Source organism: Rana temporaria, chromosome 1, assembly GCF_905171775.1.
Source record: "Rana temporaria chromosome 1, aRanTem1.1, whole genome shotgun sequence".
Classification (NCBI taxonomy): domain Eukaryota; kingdom Metazoa; phylum Chordata; class Amphibia; order Anura; family Ranidae; genus Rana; species Rana temporaria.
Window position 1 is genome coordinate 436,676,779 of NC_053489.1, and position 14,247 is coordinate 436,691,025.

Genomic DNA, 14,247 nt, shown 5'->3' on the forward strand with positions numbered 1-14,247 from the left:
GTCCCAAACCTACGCTGCTCTCTTGCTTCTGTATAGGCCCCCAAACAGCCTAGCAGCCAGATGTCCCGGGATAGGCCCAAGGCTTATGGCCCAGCAACCTGGGGCATTACAACACACGTCCACCCAGACAGTCATCTGGGTGGCACAGAACCCAGATTACCTGACTACACCCAAATAAATAGGCTCTCCCAGCAGGCCAAGGGACCCAAGAAAATTCCTGTTCATTGGCTAAGACACCCCATTCATTCCTAATCTGTCCTTCAATGCCCTTATCTTATCTAATACCACCAGATACCCTGCCATCAAGCGACAGAATAGAGAAGTGCAGAAATTTCAGAATTAGGTTGAAATCAATTGACCTCCTATCAATTGCCCAAGGCAACTATCACTTGGCAAATAAATTTGATAACAACCCTGCCTAAACAGCAGGGTGCTACATCTATTTTTATTTGTTGTACAACGGTACATGTTCCCCGTAGCAGTGACCAAATCCCAATGCCCTTTTTTGAAAATCACATTACTATTAGCTTTGAAAAAGGTAAGAATTGATTATCAAGGTTCATTTCCCCCTCCCTAATCAATGGGGTTCAAATTTAAGTTTGTTATTTTCTGACTTTTCACGCGTTTCAAAGAAATCACAACAAACTCCTTCCTCAGGCACCTTTGCTCTTCCCTATATTTTTAATATCAGTTCTTAAAGCGTAAAAAATTCCCCCTGGGTGATCTATGTACATTGCAAGGATTATAACAACCTGTGTTGCAGATTCCTACCTTTTTATTATTCTGAAGCAACCCATGTGTTTCTCTGTGCCTCTGTTCTGAGTGAGTCTAATGGGAGTGGTTTCATAATTAACTGTCAGCTGTGCACCTGTACAGCAATAATGAGGAAATCTGCTAGGCCTGCATCCCTTTAGACGTGTTACTATTGAAAGTATCTCTCCACAAATGACATTTTTGTTGCAGGGGATGCCTGAAATCTGACTTGCATCTTAGGCAGACTTCTGGTAAATTGGTGAGCCAATCACACAAGCAGGAAATTATGCTTCTGGGGAGTGGTCAGTACACACTCTGGACCAGATTCACAAACGAGTTACGCTGGCGTATCTATTGATACGCCGCGTAATTTAAAAGTTGCGCCGTCGTATCTCTGCGCGGTATTCTGGGAACAAGATACGCCTGAAATATGGCTTCAGCCGACCGACGTACAGTACAGTACAGACCAAAAGTTTGAAAACACCTTCTCATTCAAAGAGTTTTCTTTATTTTCATGACTATGAAAATTGTAGATTCACACTGAAGGCATCAAAACTATGAATTAACACATGTGGAATTATACATACCAAAAAAGTGTGAAACAACTGAAAATATATTTCATATTCTAGGTTCTTCAAAGTAGCCACCTTGTGCAGCAGACACATCTCTAGAACTGTTAAGAGGAGACTGTGTGAATCAGGCCTTCATGGTAGAATATCTGCTAGGAAACCACTGCTAAAGAAAGGCAACAAGCAGAAGAGACTTGTTTGGGCTAAAGAACACAAGGAATGGACATTAGACCAGTGGAAATCTGTGCTTTGGTCTGATGAGTCCAAACTTGAGATCTTTGATTCCAACCCCCGTGTTTTTGTGCGACGCAGAAAAGGTGAACGGATGGACTCTACATGCCTGGTTCCCACCGTGAAGCATGGAGGAGGAGGTGTGATGGTGTGGGGGTGCTTTGCTGGTGACACTGTTGGGGATTTATTTAAAATTGAAGGCATACTGAACCAGCATGGCTACCACAGCATCTTGCAGCGGCATGCTATTCCATCCGGTTTGCGTTTAGTTGGACCATCATTTATTTTTCAAAAGGACAATGACCCCAAACACACCTCCAGGCTGTGTAAGGGCTATTTGACCAGGGCCGGCCCTACCATGGGACCCAATGGGCCCATGGTCCCAGGCGACATTTACAGAGGGGCGGCAGCCGGCAGTGATAAGTGAGCATAGCATGAAGGGATACAACCGCAAGATCGCCATAGCGACGCGGCTCCTGCTCCAGGGGGGGCGGGGCAGGAAATGGTGTACCAATGGTGGGGCAGGGGGCGGGGTCAGCACGCTTGAAGCAACCATACCTCCATGATTTGCCACTGTTCGCATGTAGCAGTGGGGGGCGCGCTAATGTGGGTGCACACACCCCGCAGCTTGTGCGGGGCGTTTGCTGTCCCACGCGATCTTAGCCCAGCTATTAATGGCAACCTACATCGCTTCTCGACGACTACCTGGTCTCTTACTTGCAATGCATTGCACACAGTGCATGCTGATAAACCCGCCCCTACGCCTCCCCCGCTCTGACGCCTTCTGAGTACACAGACAGGAGGAGGAGCCGGGGAGAAGACGAGACCCTGCCGTGCTGTGCCACTCATAAAGGTCTGTTTACAGTACACACACATTATCACACACACACACACACACACTATAGACTAGAGGACACTTGCGCAGGGGGGGGGGAGCTGATATAAATGAATACCTGCAGTGATATGTGTGGGGGGAGAGGGAACTGCATGTGCTAGGAGGCGTTGCTGGGTCTTGTAGTGTACAGGCAGTAGGGGGACCCCTGTGTTCATTCAGAGACCAAAAACCAAAGCCCCCCCCAAACAGGGCTAATAAAATGATAAAAAAAATGGTAAAAAAAAAAACACCAACGCTGTCCTCTGCCCTACTGACAAGATCCGCTGACACTTTCCACTTCTGTACGGACACCATCCGCTGCTCTACTTACACCATCCACCAGTGGCGGTGTGTCCATAGTGGGCGCAGGAGCGCCGCCTCCTCTCTCCTGCAACGCCACTGAAAACAATACATAGATTCATGCATTGCATGAATCTATGTATTGTAGCCAGCGCCGCTGCCACCCACTATTCAGATGGCCGGCCCCCTGGCGAGCGCCAGCCATCTGAATAACGGCAGCTGGTTGGCTGTGGAAGTGTCTTTTGCACCAGGACCCACAAGCTTCAAGCTACAACTCTACCCGTACCTTAGTAGCCGCCCGGATGAACCCTACCTGTCAGGATGAGGTCGGATCAGTCAGGAGGAGCAGGGCCGATCCCGGTCGGCTGTACACTGCACTGGTTGCTAGAATCGCCCAGCATCTATAAATCAGTGACGTCAGAGGCCGCGGTTGCCTCAGCATTCAGAGCGCTCAGCCCCCGTGCCTAGTCAATTAGCTCTGCCTCCACCCAGGGACTTACCTTGCCCAGCTCTGATTAACCACTTCACCCCCGGAAGATTTGCCCCCTTAATGACCAGGCCATTTTTTGCAATACGGCACTGTTAATTTAACTGACAATTGCGTGGTCGTGCGACCTTGTACCCAAACAAAATTGATGTGCTTTTTTCCCACAAATAGAGCTTTCTTTTGGTGGTATTTGAGCACCTCTGCAGTTTTAATTTTTTGCGTTATAAACAAGAAAAAAAAGAACATTTTTAAAAAAAAAATGTTACTTTTTGCTATAATAAATATCCCCCAAAAAACTGTCATCAGTTTAGGCCGATATGTATTCTGCTTCATATTCTTGGTTAAAAAAAAATCGCAATAAGCGAATATTGATTGGTTTGCGCATTAGCATCTACAAAATAGGGAATAGATTTACGGCATTTTTAATAAGGTTTTCTGATAAATTTAATTTTAGTTGTTCTGATATAAAAATAATGGATGTGGGGGCCTTTTGGTGGGTGTGATTATTATTATTTTTTTTGGGGGGGGGGGCAGCATTTAATTCTTGGGCCCAGGCAGCACAATGTCTTGGGCCGGCCCTGTATTTGACCAAGAAGGAGAGTGATGGGGTGCTGCGCCAGGTGACTACCTCTTGAAGCTCATCAAGAGAATGCCAAGAGTGTGCCAAGCAGTAATCAAAGCAAAAGGTGGCTACTTTGAAGAACCTAGAATATGAAATATATTTTCAGTTGTTTCACACTTTTTTGTTATGTATAATTCAACATGTGTTAATTCATAGTTTTGATGCCTTCAGTGTGAATCTACAATTTTCATAGTCATGAAAATAAAGAAAACTCTTTGAATGATGAGGTGTGTCCAAACTTTTGGTCTGTACTGTAAGGCTGCATTCACACCTCGGCGTACTAAATCGCGGCGTTATGTCCCGCGAATTGCGGCGAAAAATAGCGGCGTTTTGTACCGCGATTTGCGGCGACAAAACGCCGCGATTGTGAATGCAGCCTTCACCCCCTCTATGGAGATGGTTCACATCTCCTATGCCGAATGCCGAAAGACGCCTGAAAAAAAGGTCCGGGACTTTTTTTCAGGCGACAGGCGGCAGGCGGCAGGCGGCAGGCGTGGAGATGTGAACCATCTCCATAGAGGGCAATGTTACATCATCCCTCTGGCGTGTCGGGGTGGCAGCGGGCGTCACACTACAGGCGACAAAACGCCTAGGTGTGAATGGGCTCTAAGTCTTAGTACATCATCGTATCTAGGGTGCATATTTACGCTGGCCGCTAGGAGCGCTTAAATAGATTTACGCCTTGAATATGTAAATTAGGTAGATACGCCGATTCACGAACATACTTGCGCCCGCTACGCCGTTTACGTAAGGCTTAAGTCCGGCCCATTTACGCTACGCCGCCGCAACCTATGGAGCAAGTGCTTTGTGAATACTGCACTTGCCTGTCTAAGTTGCGGCGGCGTAGCGTAAATAGGATACACTACGCCCAACTAAAGATACGCCCAGGTACGTGAATCTGGCCCTCTGTGTACAGAACAACTCCAGGTAGCCATATTGCATTGCATTGATAGAAAATTATAGCAACTGCAGATTGAAAAGAAAGGTAATTTATTTATTTTATTTTTATTTTATTTTTAATAACATTCAATTACAATATGACTTGTATCTGCATTGCACACGCTATATTATTTTTTCTTTATTTTCTATTTTTTTCAGCATGAAAGTGGAGTTCCCCTTTAATGTTCTGACACTCAATGCCATGTTTCCATGTTGCTAGCACTTCTGTCATGTTGCTACAAGTATTTTCATACTGTCATAAGTGCTTTCATATTGCTGTAAGTGCTGGGCTAGCATTTTGGATGGGGGGGGGGGGGGGGGTCCAGAGGTCCTTTTAAGCAAAGCATAGGTGGTAAGACTGTTCAGCTATTAGAGGACAAAAATATACTCTCATTGTAAATATAAATTGTAATTTAAGAAAAATAATTAATGTAAAAAAAAAAATGAAAAAGGAGACTGTAATATATCAAAAGAAAATATAATAATGTGTAAGCATTGTTATTATAAACTACATGTGAAATTACATGTTAATTATGTAGAGGGAAAATGTATCTTTTGGCATAACAAATGTGAAAAATATTATTTTGTACATTCAGACAGACGAGTCACTCCTATGTCTGAAATTATTGTCTAGCAATGATATTTATACTTTATAAAGACTACTTACAGCCATCAAGTTCTGCAATAAAAAATGTGTTAATCCTTTTTTGTGCTTTGAAATGCTTATGATCCCTTGAGCTGAATATTTTTTAAACTACAGCTTTACTAAAGTAAAACCCAGTAAAAAAAACACAATAGTATTGTAGAAGAAATGTATACAATAATGTATTGTAAAGCTGTAACCATTGTGTTGTAATTCTCTACATTTGTAACTTGGGGGCACACGCAGAGAGGTCATGACAGTCATATGACAAGGCATGTGCTGCAGCAACCCTACACACAGAATTCTAAAGGCCAACCATTCTGGGCGGAAACAGGTGATAATGGTTATCCTTACTGGTAATCCCTCTTTCCTAGAGATGAAAGTGGTACTAAAGGCTAAATCAAAGATGACATAAAGATGCGGTCTGTTACTAGCATTACAAAGCAGTTGCTTTTTTGATTCCACCCTGCAAGTTAGTTTTTTTAACTTTTAATCCTGCTGTATTTTTCAACTTGGGTTTAGGTACACTAAGCATTTAGTAGTAATGTGTTCATGTAGATTTATTTATTTATCTATTTAAAAATATAACTTTTTTAAATATTTTTTAAATTACATAGAGGCAGTCTAAATGTCTTTAGCGCCTTCTCTTTTGAAAACCCTAAATATTCTTTGATACTAGTGCCAATGGGTCACCCTGTTTTAAATTTTAATTACACACAAAGCAAGATATATAACCAGTTAAAAAAAACTCAAAACTTAAATAAAATATATATTTACAAAAGATTTTTTGATACTAGTGCCATTGGATCACCCTGTTTTAAATTTCAATTACACACAAAGCAAGGTATATAACCAGTTAAAAAAACTCAAAATATAAATAAAAAAAAGATTGAAATAAAAAATGAAATTTTTTATTTAACACCATGGTAAAAAGAGCAATAGAATAGGTGGGGGAAATGTTTTAGAGAAGTAGATAAGATGTATAAACTGACAGATTATTAGCAAGCAAAATTATTTATTCTAAACCAGTGTTAAACACAGTAGAGCCTTTTCAAAATAGAAGACATCTGCATGTCTCACATTCATAACAAAGTCAAACGAATTAGGTTTTTTTCTTCCTTTTATGGTGAGCCATACAAATAATTTTTATCTGCCATATAAGCATTAACCTAGAACTCGATCATGTTTGCACCTGTTCACACCATTCTCCACCTTGATCTCTTTTCAATACCGTGTGCTACATCTCCTATCCACTGTACTTTGTACCATAACTAAATTCTGAGTTCAATAGTTGCTACTTACTAGGGATGAGCCGAACACCCCCTGGTTTGGTTCGCAACAGAACCTTCGAATGGACCGAACGTTTGCGCGAACTTTAGAACTCCATTGAAGTCTATGGGACTCAAACGTTCTAAATCAAAAGTGCCAATTTTAAAGGCTAAAATGCTAGTTATTGTCCTAAAACGGGTTTGGGGACCCGGGTCCTGCCCCAGGGAACATGTATCAATGCAAAAGAAAGTTTAAAAAAAGTCTGTTTATTCGGGAGCAGTGATTTTAATGATGCGTAAAGTGAAAAAAAAAAGTGAAATATTCCTTTAAATATCGTACCTGCTGGGTGTTTATAGTATGCCTGAGTAGTGGCACGTGTTTCCCGTGTTTAGAACTGTCCCTGCACAAAATGACATTTCTATAGGAAAAAAGTCATTTAAAACTGCTTGCGGTTTTAATGTAATGTCGGGTCCCGGCAATATGGATGAAAATCATTGAGAAAAATAGCATGGGTTTCCTCCCACCCTCCCCCCAGGTCATTACCAGCCCCTTTGGGTCTTGTATGGATATTAAAAGGAAAAGGAAAGGCATTTTCTTGTGTAAAAAAAAAAGGAAAGGCGCGGGGCCCCCAGGCCCTATATACTCTGAACAGCACTACTCAGGCGGTGCAAACAAGACAGGGACTGTAGGTTTGTTGTTAAGTAGAATCGGTTTGTAATTTTGAACTGGTACATTTTTAAAGTGTAAAAAATCTATTTTTTAGAGAAGGGTTATCACCCCTGTAACATTTGTTTTTCTGTCTGTGCATCTGTTCAGAAGATTTCACCTCACTTTCTGTCCCAATGACAAAAGTTTTTTTGAAAATGTGGGTTTTTTAGTGAAACAAGGATTGGTGATAAAGCATCAGTGGACAGGAGACACCTCTTACAGAAGAGAGTTTCCCTTCCTAGGGGTAGATTTCCTCTCACTTCCTGTTGTCTCCTTCCGTTTGCAAGTAGGAGTCGTTTGTAAGTTGGATGTTTGAAAGTAGGGGCCTGCCGTATATACTCTGCAGAAATTTGGCCCTTAGGTGTTGGTGTTGCCACAACACTGTAAGCCCTCAAAGTTAGTCTTGGTGGGCGCTGGAACGCCCTGCTGTGAACTTATATATGAAGAATTGTAATTACATGCCATTGTTGAACAGTGGTAGAAAAATTGGGTCTTTGGTGCTGGTGCTGGTGCCACACCACTGTAAGTCCTCACAGTTACTCTCAGTGGGCGCTGGAACGCCCTGCTGTGAACTATTATATCAAGAATTGTAATTACATGCCCCTATTGAACAGGGGCGGAAAAATTGGGCCTTTGTTGGTGGTGGTGGTGGTGGTGATGGTGCTGGTGCCACAACACTGTAAGCCCTCACAGTTACTCTTGGTGGGTGCAGGAATAGGCCCTGCAGTGAAATATTAGATCAAGAATTGTAATTACATGTTGAAACAGGGGCAGAAAAATTGGGCCTTAGGCACTGGTTTCACAACACAGCAATACCTCACAGATACTCTAGTTGGAGCGCAGGAATGAGCCCTGCTGCAAAGTGTTGCATCAAAAATTGTAATTACACACCCCTGTTAAACAGGGGCAGAAATATTGGGCCTTAGGCACTGGTGCTGGTGCCACAACACTGCAACTCCTCACAGATACTCTAGTTGGAGCGCAGGAATGAGCCCTGCTGCAAGGTACTGCATACATTTTTTTTAATTACATGCCCCTGTTAAACAGGGGCAGAAAAATTGGGCCTTAGCCACTGGTGGTGGTGCCCAGAACCAAAAATGTTCTTACAAGCTATCAGCATCATTGAGGAGGAAAAGCATAGTCACTCAGCATGACAGGATAGTCACTCAGCATCAGCATAGGCAGTCTTGAAGGGATCTGACATTTCAAAAGAAATTATTCAGTGACATCAGCATCAGGTGCTTGGTAGCTGGTGGTGATCCAAGCCTGATTCATTTTTATGAAGGTCAGTCGATCGACCGAGTTGGTGGAGAGGCGCACCCTGTGATCGGTTACAAAGCCTCCAGCAGCACTGAATGTGCGTTCCGAAAGAACGCTGGATGCAGGACAGTAGCTCAATTGCATACTGTGCAAGTTCTGGCCAGTGATCCTCAAGACCCAGTAACCCAGAGGATTTTCGGTGGGAAAGGTGTCCAAGTCTGATCTTGCCCCTAGGTATTCCCGCCCCATGTAAAACAGACGCTGGCGATGGTTGCTGGAACCGGTCATACCTTGGGGCTGCGGACTAAAAAATTGTCTGAATGCATCGGTCAGACGGCCACCTTCTCCTCCGCTCCTTCTTTGACTGACCGAAGCCTCAGCAACACGTTGTCCAGGACCAGGATTTTGTAACCTCCCAGTCTCTGGGAACGCATTGCACAGACCTTTCTGCAAGGCCTCCCAAAGATGTTTCATCCTCTGCTCCCTCTGCGCCGGCAAGATAAGGTCCGCAACCTTACCCTTGTAACGTGGATCAAGGAGGGTTGGCAGCCAATAATGATCCCTCTCCTTGATAGCACGAATACAAGGATCCTTCCGCAGGCTTTGCAGGATCAGGGAGGCCATGCAGCATAGGTTTGATGAGGCATTCGGTCCGGAGTCCTCTGGGTCACTCAGGACGACATGATACGCAGCCACCTCCTCCCAACCACGTACAAGTCCATGTGTTTCTTGGGACTGTAATTGATCCCTTGAAGACTGCTGCTGATGCTGAGTGCTAGGCTCCACCTCCATGCTGACACAATACTTGCGTGAAAATACTTGCAGATCCCTGCCTGTGATATTAGTATGAGAACACCAGAAATTGTATTCATGTAGCTTTAGGTGCACACTGTGCAAAGACACAGTACACTAACTGACAATACTTGCAGATCCCTGCCTGTGGTATTAATATGAGAACACCAGCAAATGTATTCACGTAGCTTTAGGTGCACACTGTGCAAAGACACAGTACACTAACTGACAATACTTTCAGATCCCTGCCTGTGGTATTAGTATGAGAACACCAGCAATTGTATTCACGTAGCTTTAGGTGCACACTGTGCAAAGGACAATAAAACTGAATGCTGTATGTCCCTGCCGCAATTTGTATGAGAAAACCAGCAATTGTATTCAGGTAAGCTTTAGGTGCACACTGTGCAAAGGACAATACAACTGAATACTGTATGTCCCTGGCCTGCCTGTATTTGTATGAGAACACCGGCAATTGTATTCAGGTAAGCTTTTTTTTTTAAATCAGAAAAATGGTTTATTGTGCCAAAAAAATAAAATACAGGAATATAGATCAGCATATATGAAAATTACAAAATACTTTCAAAGGAATACAGGTACCTTACATATGTTAGAACAAAGGCACCAGGAGATTACAGAAACCATACATTGTCAACAGTGCTGGGTAGGCGAGAAGCCGCCTCACCCCCCCAACACAACCAAACACTAGGCCAACGGGCCACATCTGAAATCCTGTATTCCACAGTCTGCCCATACATTTAGAACCACTGCCCATCAGTAATGTAAACTCTTATGCCCACAGTATAATACCCACTGAGATATACTTCAAACATGGTCAGGCTTTGCACCCTGGGGGAGAATGTCACCTAAACCTGGAACAGCCGAGTCATAACCAATCTCGGAGGTGCTAATCCAGTATGAAGTAAAAGTTGACGTTTTGAAAAACGACACATAAAATTGAAGCATGCTTCAATTTTTTTTGGTCGTTTTTTAGAAGACATAAAACAACGTTTTCCCCCACACACGGTCAATTAAAGTGACGTTTTTAAAAACGTCATTTTTTTTCATCACATAAAGTGATGGTGTGTACGGGGCATCAGAGCCTGATCACTGCGATATTAACCGGTGGAGGGTAAACCTCTTCATCCACAGCACCTAGTATGCATACCAGGGGGTCCAATGGGACCCCAACTTGAAACACAGAGGAAATAACCTCAGTGACACTCCTCCAGAACTGATGCAACTTGGGGCAGCGCCACATTAGGTGAATAAGCGATCCCTCCTCCCCGCATTGTTTGGGACACAGAGAAGAGTCCCTCCTTCCCCATCGGAACAGCTGAATGGGTGTGCGGTAGACCCTGTGCAACAGAAACAGGTGAGACAATCTATGCGACTGTGAAACTGATGTAAGAGGACCAGCTTGTAAGCATGATTCCCATGTCTCACCATCAATGTTCCCCAGGTCTTCCGCCCAGCCTCTCCTACAAGGTAAAGTCGCTAAGTTCTGTATGGACAACAAAAGGGAGGAGTAGACATAGGATATCATACCTTTTTTATCTTTACCCAAAAATATATCTGTTATCAGCCGATGACTAGATAATTGAAGAACAGATATCCGACCCTGGGCCTGTAAGGCATGCCTGAGCTGCAAATATCTATAGAATTGATGTCTAGGTAGATCAAACTCATTTTGTAGTTCCTGAAACGACTTAAGTACATTATTATGATAGATCTGGGCAATATTTTGAATACCCGCCAGTTTCCAGGACAGGAAACCTTCAAGTCTGAAAACCTCCGTCAGATTGAGGTTGTCCCACAGAGGAGTGTCGACAAGAAATCCCGAGACGCCCAAAGTAGACCTGACCATGGACCACAGTTTCCCAAGGAGAACCACGGTGGGCGCCACCTGTGGCAGGTGTGGAAACCCCGCCTCCAGACACGCCAAGACCGACGCACTCCCAGATCCCGTTCGTAATAGAGTGTCAATGGAATCGTTACCATTAACACGCCCCATGCCACACAGATGCTGTAATTGAGAGGCCAAAAAATAAAACTTAGGATTAGGGACAGCTGCTCCCCCCTGGTCTTTATCATATTGTAATGTAGACAATCGAATGCGGGCAACTTTCTTTTTCCAAATCAATGATCTAAATAAGGAATCTATCCGGGTAAACCACTGACGAGGTATCCACTGAGGGGAGTTGTGCATGATATATAAAAGTTGGGGGCCCCACACCATTTTGATTAAATTTATCCGTCCTATCACTGACAACGGGAGTTTACACCAGGTATTACAAGTCATTTGTAAATGTTTAAAAAGGGGTAAGAGATTCTCCTCCAAATATTTCTGTGGGTTGACTGACACCTGAACCCCCAAGTACTTGAAAGACTCTACCACTTGTAAGGACCCTGCCGCCTCCGGTAAAGAGGCGATCAGGCCATCCACAGGTAAAAGGACAGATTTACCCCAGTTTATCGAAAAACCCGACAAGGAGCCAAAATGCTTGATCAACTCCATAGCTGCCGTAAGAGACGTGTCCACATCCCCCAAATACAATAAAGTATCATCCGCGTAAAGGGAAATCTTCTCTACACACTCGCCTCTCTCAAAGCCAACTATCGAAGGGAAAGATCTTATTAACGCCGCCAGAGGTTCAAGGGCCAGTGCAAAAAGCAGGGGCGATAAAGGACACCCCTGCCTTGTGCCTCTATACAAAGGAAAGGGGTCCGTAAGGTCCCCATTAACCCGAAGCCTAGCCATGGGGGCAGCACACAGCAGACGCACCCACTTAATAAAGTTGTCACCCAATCCGAAGCGTCCCAGGACCTCCCATAAATAGGGCCATTCGATGCTGTCAAAGGCTTTGGCGTCTAATGAAAGGATCGCCCTCTGGCCTTCATTATCAGCAGGTATCTGTAGGTTAAGGAAAAGACGCCTGATGTTAAGGGCCGTAGATCGGGAAGGAATGAAGCCTGACTGATCTGTGTGAATGAGCTTATTTATAACTTTAGCTAGTCTGGTGGCTAGCACCCTAGCCAATAATTTAACGTCCGTCGTCAATAACGATATGGGTCTATAAGAGTCCGCACACTGGGCGTCTTTACCGGGCTTCAGTAACAGCACTATTATGGCTTCATTCATAGATTGAGGCAGGGAGCCCCGCTCAAACGCATCTACAAACACCTCCTTCAAAAGAGGTATCAGGCCATCCGAGTAGCGCCCATATACCTCCGCCAGCAAGCCATCCGAGCCCGGAGACTTACCAGGAGAGGAAAGCGCTAACGCCTCCAGCATCTCATCAGCCGTAAGCGGCGCATTCAGTTGCACCACATCTGTGGCTGATAAACGCGGGAGGTGACATTGATCCAGAAAGGAAGCAATCTCTTCCGTCGTGGGCGAGACCTTAGAGGAATACACATCAGCATAGAAATCTTTGAATGTGGACAAAACATCCGCATGAGATGACACTAGTACCCCTGAGACAGTAGTAATTGACTCTATGTGGGCAGAGCCCCTTTGTGATTTCACCATCATAGCCAACATATGACCAGTGCCCTCCCTGTCTTCAAAGTATTTCTGCTGGAAAAAAAAACTTTTATTCTCCGCCCTAGTCAAAGTTACATGCTTAACCATATTCTGAGCCTCAATCCACGCCCATTCGGTGTTCTCAGAGGGGGAGTCCACATAAGCTGACTCAGCCCTCTCAGCCTCCCGAAGCACAAATTGCTCCCATGACCTCGTCCCAGATTTAATGGAATTAATGGATCTAATAAACTGACCCCTCAGATAGGCCTTAAGAGTATCCCAGAGGACATCAAGCCAAGTGGAGTGTCTATTAACCTTAACAAAATTCACCAGCTCAGCATGAATGGGATCGGGGGTTGGGAACAGTGACATCCAAAATGGATTAAGCCTCCAGCAGGTACGCTTAGATATTCTAGATGTCAGTAATTCGACAAATAGAGGCGAGTGGTTGGAAACAGTTCTGGCCTCGTACTTCGTGGACGAGACCAGGGAAAGCATCTCACTGTTACCCAAGCCCAGGTCAATTCTAGAGAGGCCCTTATGTGAGGCCGAATGACATGAATAACATTTCTCCCGTGGGTGGCTAAGCCTCCAAACATCCCTCAACCCCAGCTCCTGCAGAACCCGAGCAAAAGGCGTCTGGCTCCCTCTCGGGGTGGCCGCCAACGCCCCAGGAGAAAATTTATCAAGGCTAGCACACAACAAATTATTAAAATCCCCCACTACAAGAGCAGGGACACCTGGATGACATGACAAGAAGGTGGCCAGGGTCTTAATAACTTCCACAGAGAAAGGGGGTGGTATATACACGTTAGCTATGATGCATTGTAAATCGTTTAGGGTGCAAAGCAAAAAAACAAAATGACCTCCAGGGTCTATAAGAGAGGAGGTGAGAGCAAACGGGACATTTGTGCTAATAAGTGTGCTAACCCCTCTGGCGTATGATAAAAAAAGGCAGAGTGAAACTGATTACCATATACCCTAGAAGAGAACGGGGACTCTTGACCTGGGAGCATATGGGTCTCCTGTAAGCAAACCACAGAAGAACCCAGACGCTTAAGTACATGTCCTACTGCCAGACGTTTCACTCTGTCACCTAGACCCCTCACATTCCAGCTAGTTACCACATACCGCGTAGCCATTTTTTAGACGTGTGGAAAGCTAGATCAGACATAGTATAAACGCATGCAAAATCAGAAGACCATGGCATACCCCGCAGAAAATGAAAACCTCCCTTCCCTTTCAGAACCAATTGTGGAAAAATAATAATGAATTAG